At 39.6% G+C, this 9302-nt stretch overlaps 1 pseudogene; it reads right to left on the bottom strand.

The window, feature by feature from the left end:
• Nucleotides 1–6126: 6126 nt before the first annotated feature.
• On the bottom strand, nt 6127–7955 carry LOC147469593 (uncharacterized; annotated as a pseudogene).
• Between the last annotated feature and the right edge of the window lie 1347 nt (nt 7956–9302).

Raw genomic sequence — 9302 nt, 5'->3', positions numbered from 1 at the left:
GTGTGAGTGTTTTGTGTGTGTGGAGTGTGAGTGTTTGAAGGGCATGTATGTGTTTTTGAGTTTGTGTGTAGTGTGAGTTGTGTATGTATGTGGTGTTTTTAAACAAGTGTGAGTGTGTGTGCTTGTGACATATCTGCATTGCGTGTGGACTGTGTTTTTGTAGAAAAGTTTTGTGTGCCTGTATGTATGATTTGCGTGTATGAACGAGTGTTTTGTGATTTTGTGTGTATGGGTGAGTTTTGGCCTTTTTGTGACTGTGTATGTGTGTGAATGTTTGTGTGTGTCCCGTGTGGTGTCTGTGAGTGTGTGTCTTTGTGCGTATGTGTTTTTTCGTTTGTTATATGTGTGTTGTGTGTGTGTTTGTGTGTATGAAGAGTGCTTGTGGTGGAGTGTGTATTTATGTCGTGTGTTGGAGTTGTGAAAAATTTGTGTGTGTTCCAAGTGTGGTTGTGAGTGTATATGGCGTGTGTGTGAGTGTACGCGGATGTGTGTGTGCATGTGCCTGTGAGTGTGTGTGGTTGATGACTATGTGTTGTAAATGTTCAGTGTGTGTTCCAAGTGTGAGTTTGAGTGTGTGTGCTTGTGCTTGTGCTTGTAACTCTCGAACAGTGAAGTACAAACATTACCATGTACAGATCTTTGCCAATTACATAATCTAACTGCACCAGCCAAATGAGTATGTTATCTGTGTCATATACAGTCATCGATCTTCTATTGACGAAATGTTTAAATTCCTCCCCATTGCTGTTACTCTGGTGATACAAATAGTTGTGTGTCTAGCATTGAAATCTCCCATACATAATGTTTCCTCCAGTATCCCAACTAAGGGACCCCTTTGAGACCTCGGCCTTCGCCGGGTATCCGGCAGGGTTTCGCCTTCGGGCAACAAACTGTTTATCCTAACGCCGAAAGTGGTGGTAAAGGTACAGGGGTAACAGGTGTGTGCCTACAAGGATCTCTTTGTAGCACCTCGGGTCTCTGGGCTCTGAGAGAGCCGAGTGTCAAATAAACCCTTACTCTGAAGGGATCTCTTTTTAGTATGCAACTTCCTTCAAGATGTCAACCAGTCCTTGGGCACATAAGTGGTGCCCACTTGGGATTAGGTCGTAATCCCAGGTAATTCTTCTTTCTTCATCTATAAAGTGTAAGCAATGTAGAGTTATAACTCATTCCTTCAAAGAGTTTCCTTGTAGATTCTTCTTCTTCCTTCTTGCCTTGGAGGCTCTCTAGATAGCTTCAGCTGAGCAGTAAGCTGAGCAGGTGCTGTTATCTCCAGGTGAGGTCGAGTGGTGACCTGAATGTCTTGATGACTGATTCATAATCCTTCCTGATCTGGAGTTGAGTGAGTCCCTTGAGTCTGAGTGAATCGGGTGTGCAAGTTTCTTCTGAAATTTGCCCTCTAACTCTATCTGGGGCAGCATTTGCCAGACCTGAATGAGACTAAGTGGTGTTGAGTTACGTTTCATGGTTGAGACTCCCCCCAACCGTTACCAATCCAATTTGACCGCCAATGAGAATATCAATATAGGTCTGTACAACAATACAGTACAATACAATAAGGAAAGTGGAGAATGTAGATTCTCGAAAGAAGAAGAAGCGGACGAAGAACTAAGATGGCAGCTAGCTACCTAAAAAGAAATACTAGGAGAAGATAATAACAGGTGGGGGGCGTAACCCCTTGCTGGTCATCAATTGTTCGTCTTAGTTAATTTTGCTTTTAGGACCTATTCATCGTGTTTTTGTCGGTTGGCAAGACCCGCCGTGGTGGAGGTGGGGGACCACTAGGGTGTAACGGTCTGGCGCAGGTAATTTATAAATAGTATTGATCTTTTTTGTACATAGTTTTTCTATGTATATAAATAGAATAAAATTCCAAATGCCCATGTTTAACATTCACCTTTTTCTTTTTTTTCTTTTTTTCCCACAAGTAGAGTAGCATTTAAGATGCCCATGTTTTACCTTCACCTTTTACCTTTCCTTTCCTTTTTTTTTTTTTTTTTTTTCTCTCTCTCTCTCTTATGTGTGCCTCAGCACTTACGCAGATATTGACATATTTGTGCCGTCATACCTAAATATGTACACATATACATATGTGCGCATATGTATCTTGAACATATACCCACGATTACATATATATTTTTTTATATGTATTGACATTTTTAATTATAACTGAGGTTTCACCTTCACCTTTTTTCTTTTTTCTTTTTTTTAACCACATGTGCACACATATGTGCCCGTGTTCACATATTCCGTGTATTGATAGCTTTTTATTTCCTTTATTTCCAGGTCTTCTTCGGGGGATGAGTTTCGGGAGGAGGTCATCCCAGCTAGCATCTCCTTGAGTTTTCAGGTAAGTTTGTGTTTAAGTTCGTTTGTTGTGCAACCTCATATAGGTCTGGAAAAGGAAACTAGAACTCCCACCGAAGTGGAAGGGGACAGTTAAGTTAGACGAAGAGTTGAGGTGAAGAAAAACAGTCAGGAAAATGAAGGAAAGTCGTAGTTAAAGTAGTGGGAGGACGAAACTCCCTGTCTGACTTTTTAAGTTATTGAAGTGTCATGTCCACTCAAAACCTTCCGGGAGGCCTGCCGGGTCGGAAGGGGAAAAGTCTTGTTGATTGTTGATTGATTGATTCTTCTTCTTATCTGTGGGGGTGAGTAAGTTGAAGAGGGTTGGGAGGAAGGGGTCTGGAACTTGGGTTGGGATGAGGGATAAGGATTCTTTATTATTTATTATTAGTTAGTTAAATTGAGTTAGTAAAAACCAAAAAAGATGTTAATTTTTTTTTTTTTTTTTTTTAAGCGTGATAAAGCGGAAGAGGAAGTGGTGAAAGGAGCTGGAGAGATAGTGAAAAGAAACTTGGGAGGAGATACAGTGAGAGTTAGAAAGTTAAATAGAGTGAAGAGAGTATTAGCTTTTTATTGGAGTTGGTCTTGAGGAGAAGGAAGTTGAAGTGAATAATGAAAGTGTGTAAAGTGAAGAGGAAGTGATGAAGGGAGCTGGAGGGATAGTGGAAATGAAATTTGCGAGATAAAGTGATAGAAGGAAAGCTGAGAAAGGTGGAGAAAGGAGAAAAGATAAGTTGTAAGACCAGGAGAAAGAAGTCAGAGAATAGCTTGCATGTGCGCCCTTAGTAGCTGAACAAAGCCCCGGGTCAACCCCTCGGGAGGCAGCCAGAAACCAGAACACCTAGCAGGCTATTTTTTAAGGATTTTTTTTTTTCGGTTTTAAATTTCTTCAGCTCTGCCCACGCTGCACTTTGCCGACCTCGCACGTCACCTCTCACTGCTATGCATGATGTGCCGTGCTTGACGTTGAAGTGGAGCCCTGTGGGTTAGCTTGTAGTCTGGGTTAAAAGGTGTTAAAAAATCTTCATTCTTGATTGATTGCAGGTCCTCTTGAAGTTTACTTCTTCATTCTTGATTTAATCTTCTTTTTGTGTTCTCCTCTTCATAGTTGCCTCCTTACATCATCAGTCTCCTGTACCTGATGCCGTGAATATAGCCTCAACTTCTTCAATGCCATTGATTCTGCTGAGGCTTTTGGGCCACCAGGTATGTGTGCCTTCTGGACGAACGTTGAGGCGATTGTAGAGCTCCTCATCCTCATCTTGGATTCTTGTCCATCTTCTTCTGGCTTGATGGTGGAGTCTCTGGTTGATCGCCTCGATCCTTAGTCTTTCATGGATCTCTCGTGCAGTGACTACTTCAGGAAAGCGAATATTCAGAATCCATTTGCCTGCCTGGTTCTGAATAGTCTGTAGCTTCATCACCTGCCTTCTGGAAATGGTGTGAGTAGGCACTGGCGGGTATTCCATGATGGGCCGCACTAGGGCTTTATAAATGTAGAGCTTGGTTTCAGTACTCAGTGTCTGGAACCTTCTGATCTTGTTCAGCTGATGTTTAGCTTTGGTTGCTCTTTCATTTATGTGAGGGACAATTCCTCTTCTGCTAATTGTTAGCCCTAGTATCTTTCCTTTGTCACAGTAGTCCACTGCTTCCTCGTCTACTATCAGATCTGCTGTCTTGAACTTGGCCACAGGAATGACTTGGAATTTGCTCATGTTGGTTGAGATCTTCCACTGTCTTTTGTACCGATTGATGGTCTCTATGGCTCTGGCAGTTCTGAGTGCCATCATCTCGATCGATCTCCCTTCGTACTTGATTATCTGAGTGATGTCGTCGGCATACATATAGTGGTTGCTGCCATGTGATGGTTCAGGCAGGTCTGCTGTATAGATTGTGAACAGTGTCGGTGAGAGGCAGCTTCCCTGTGGAACTCCACTCATGAAGGGAATTGCTTCGCCGACTGTGTTGCCGACGACTATTCTTGCGCTTCGACTTTCAACAAAGTCACACAATAGCTTCGTCAAGGACGTCGGGAGGTTCAGCCTGATGATCTTAAGTTTCAGGCCTGTGTGCCAAACTTTGTCGAAGGCTTTGGCCACATCTCTCAGAGCCACATTGACTTGGTTCCTTTCACTCATGGCATTGGCGATTTCTTCATATATGATTGCAATGGCTGTTGATGTTCCTCTGCCTGGTCTGAAGCCATGTTGCCTGGGATTTTGCAGATCGTTAATCTCCAGGTGATTTCGCAATCTTATGTTCAATATCTTTTCAAAGACTTTGCCTGGGACTTCCAGCAGAGATATTGGTCTGTAATTCTCCACTTTTCTTGGATTTTTCCCGGCTTTTGGAATCATCCTGACTCTTGCTTCCTTGAAGTGGTCAGGGAAGTAGCCAGCAGTGAGAGAGGCATTATATATGTTTGCCAGTCTCAGCAACATCTTGTTTGGAAGATTCTGCAGGATTGTTTTGTTGATCCTGCTTTTGCCTGGAGCAGTTCTATTCTTGAAACTCTGAATAGTTCTTTTGACATCTGTGGGGTTGATCTTGGTCATTAGTGGATCTGTGGGATCCAGTCTAGTGAAGTCAGAAGCAGCTTCTGGATATAGGAGGTGGATGTGCCTTCCTATTTCCTCTATGATGGTCTCCTCGAAATCACTGTCAAACTTTTCTTCTTCTTCTTCAGTAATTCGGAAACAATTTCTCCAGGAATTTCTGAACAGGATTTCTTGTTCTTCTTCTTCATGAATCTTCTCATCCTGTTCGTTGAGGAGGTAGCTACTTCTGCTTTTTTAGAGAAATATCATTTTGTTTGTTGCTTTCATTGTCTACTATCTCCTTGTAGCAGACGGCGATCACACCCCGACACATCACCACATTGGTCAATTGGAGAGCACCGCCAGCCAATAAGAGCGCAGGTCAAACGGCAGGTCGAGTGGGTAAACACGATGCTCGAGGTTAAAAGATGGGGAGGTCACCAAAAATAACCAGTGGACTCCTGACCTCACGCCGTAACGCCGCCACGCGAAACAACCACGACAACCTGCCGTACCGACATATATCCAGTGCTTAACAATAAACTAGAAAAACATGATAGACTTTCAGTTACGAACCGACATCCTTGAGGCAACAATGAACTTCCTGTCGGACTGGCTGCCTTTGGCCCCATCAGGGACCAGTGCTATGGATCTGACATCAACAATAACATAAATAAATAAATATAACATAAATAATAAATAAATAAATATAAAATAAATAATAAATGAATAAATAAATATAACATAAATAATAAATAAATAACATAAATAAATAAACAAATTAGTCGAGATGTTTGAGGAATTTAATTACTGAATAGCAAACACATGTTATGTGGTAGGGCATATTTAGTGATTGTATGTTTAGCTATAAGTGAAGGGAAGAGAAGTCTCGTGTCTGGTATCAGAATTTTTCTATTATACAAATCATCAATTCATGTTCAAGTTCATGTATTATGGTGTTCTATAATAAGTTGCATATGAGGTTTTAAAGAATTGTTAAGCTTAGATTTTATATTTTTTCTTAAAGGTGCAATGTAAAAAAGGTTGCTTGCCTCATGTCTCTCACCAGCTCCCTACCAATTTACAGCTTTATGCATTCTCTGGTCAAGAGGTTCTTCACAAATCTCTAGTAGAGGCAACATTCTGATATCAAGTTTTAAGCATTATCACCAAGGGAAAAACATAACCTATTTGGATAACTATTTATTAGCAATGGCAATGAATGCGCTGCTTAAGCCAAAAGTCACTTCCTTTCTGAGTGAATCCATTGGTATCTACATGGCTTGTAAAAGGTTTGTCTTGCATGTACTCTCATATGAGTAATTAGATTTTGTTTCCATGAAAAAGCCTTATCGCAAACTTCACAGCTATATGGCTTCTCCTTTGTATGCACTCTCATGTGACTAACTAGATCTTGTTTCCGTGAAAAAGTCTTTTTGCAAACTTCACAGCTATACGGCTTCTCCTTTGTATGTATTCTCATGTGCGTTACCAGATTTCGTTTCAATGAAAAAGCCTTTTCGCAAACTTCACAGCTATATGGCTTCTCCTTTGTATGTATTCTAATGTGAGTTACTAGACTATGTTTATGGGAGAAAGCCTTTTCACAAACTTCACAGCTATACGGCTTCTCCTTTGTATGTATTCTCATGTGCGTTACTAGATTTCGTTTCAATGAAAAAGCCTTTTCGCAAACTTCACAGCTATATGGCTTCTCCTTTGTATGTATTCTAATGTGATTTACTAGACTATGTTTATGGGAGAAAGCCTTTTCACAAACTTCACAGCTATACGGCTTCTCCTTTGTATGTATTCTCATGTGCGTTACCAGATTTCGTTTCAATGAAAAAGCCTTTTCAGAAACTTCACAGCTATATGGCTTTTCCTTTGTATGTATTCTAATGTGAGTTACTAGAGTATGTTTATGGGAGAAAGCCTTTTCACAAACTTCACAGCTATACGGCTTCTCCTTTGTATGTATTCTCATGTGCATTACCAGATTTCGTTTCAATGAAAAAGCCTTTTCAGAAACTTCACAGCTATATGGCTTTTCCTTTGTATGTATTCTAATGTGAGTTACTAGAGTATGTTTATGGGAGAAAGCCTTTTCACAAACTTCACAGCTATACGGCTTCTCCTTTGTATGTATTCTTATGTGCGTTACCAGATTTCGTTTCAATGAAAAAGCCTTTTCGCAAACTTCACAGCTATATGGCTTCTCCTTTGTATGTATTCGTTTCAATGAAAAAGCCTTTTCACAAACTTCACAGCTATACGGCTTCTCCTTTGTATGTATTCTCATGTGATTTACTAGATTTCGTTTCAGTGAAAAGGCCTTTTCGCAAACTTCACAGCTATATGGCTTCTCCTTTGTATGTATTCTAATGTGATTTACTAGACTGTGTTTATGGGAGAAAGCCTTTTCACAAACTTCACAGCTATACGGCTTCTCCTTTGTATGTATTCTCATGTGCGTTACCAGATTTCGTTTCAATGAAAAAGCCTTTTCACAAACTTCACAGCTATATGGCTTTTCCTTTGTATGTATTCTAATGTGAGTTACTAGAGTATGTTTATGGGAGAAAGCCTTTTCACAACCTCACAGCTATACGGCTTCTCCTTTGTATGTACTCTCATGTGAATCGTGAGTTTGCTCTTACAAACTTCACAAACAATACCTTTCCTTTCCTCATCGCTTTTTCTATGTAGAAGCTCTTCATTGCCTTCGCTGTGCGCCGCCTGATCCTCACCTGATGACCCCTTCGGCCCAAAATCCTCAGCCACGAATGGAGCTGCTGGCAATGCGTCATTGGAATCTTCAATCACATTACTTGAGTCTCTTTCAAAATCTTCCTGTTTGAGATCTTTATAGAAGGGAAATCCATGCTCTGTTGCTGCCTTGCTCACTTCATCCCTCGCTTCATCTGCGTAATCAAGGCTTTCTTCCTTAATTTCCACACACGTCTCTTCGGTGACACCTTCGCTGGCCTCTTCCTTGATTGCGACCCCTGCGCCGTAGATTTCCCCGTCCCTGAGTGGGGCCAAAGGCAGCCAGTCCGACAGGAAGCTCATCGTCACCTTCTGAAGACAATATACAACAACAAAAGTAATATGATTGATAATATTACTCCATGAAGTTCTTAGGAACATTTTATCTTTAATGCTAAATATTTGTGCTAAAAATGTTGGTAATAACAAAAACCACAGATGATATTAATGCCACGAAAAAAATGAATACATATTCATGCATATTTATGCATATTCATACATATTCATACATATTCAGACACATATTCATACTCATTCAGACACATATTCATACTCATTCAGACACATATTCATATTCATTCAGACACATATTCATACACAGGTAAGTTCCATACCTGATTTCAACACGGTCAACGATGTGATTAGAAGAGGTTTCCTTCGCTCTCCACACAGCTGACCTTCCACCACCCGAGTGCTGCCTTTCCTTCGGCGTCAACGCAGGAGACTCTTCGCTCACCGAAGCCGTGGCTCGACTGAACTGCGAGAGGCGGAGGGAGAGCAAGGGAACTCCAGGCTTCCCCCAGGTCTTGGGGGACGAGGGAGGGCAACCGCCATGCCTTTCCACTTGTTCAGGAACTGCTTGTTTCAAGAGAAGGAAAATTGTATTTGTTGATGTGTTCAGAATAATTCCATTAATGATTGATAATAAAGACATGATAGGAATAAAGATGGCAAGAATTAAGATATCAATATTAGTAATCATAATAATAATAATAATAATAGAAGAAATTGTAATTGTAAAAAATAACGATAAAAATAATGAATAGGAACACTTTCCATAATTATTATATTGATAATGGCAATATCAATGATAATGGTGATAATTGTAATAATGGTAGAAATGATAATGGCAATGAGGATAATGGTATTAACAATAATGATTTTGGTAATAAAGGCGATGCTATTAGTGATAATAAAAAGGATAATGATAATGGTAATAACAATCGTGACACTCATGATAATGGTAATAATGAACAAAATATTTATGATGATAATAATAACATTGATCGTGGTTCTGATATAATGATTAAATGATATATATGATGATAACGATGATAATGAATATCATGATAATAACGATGATAATGAATATCATGACAATAACGATGATAATGAATATCATGATAATAACGATGATAATGAATATCATGATAATAACGATGATAATGAATATCATGATAAATATAATGATAATGATATTAATGATGAATATGGCGAAAAGGATAAAGACAATAAAAGTTATACATATGAATATTATGAAAATGGTAAATGTGATAACAATAATGACAATGACGAGATTGTTAGAAATTATGAAATTAGAACCTATGATAATTCTAATCATGATTATGATGGTCATAATAATGATCTTGT

The sequence above is a fragment of the Penaeus japonicus genome, unplaced genomic scaffold (genome assembly GCF_977035675.1).
Source record: "Penaeus japonicus unplaced genomic scaffold, GWHDUDI00000001_assembly GWHDUDI00000020, whole genome shotgun sequence".
NCBI lineage: Eukaryota > Metazoa > Arthropoda > Malacostraca > Decapoda > Penaeidae > Penaeus > Penaeus japonicus.
The sequence above is the reverse complement of the archived record's forward strand: the minus strand, read 5'-3'. Positions and strand labels throughout refer to the sequence as shown.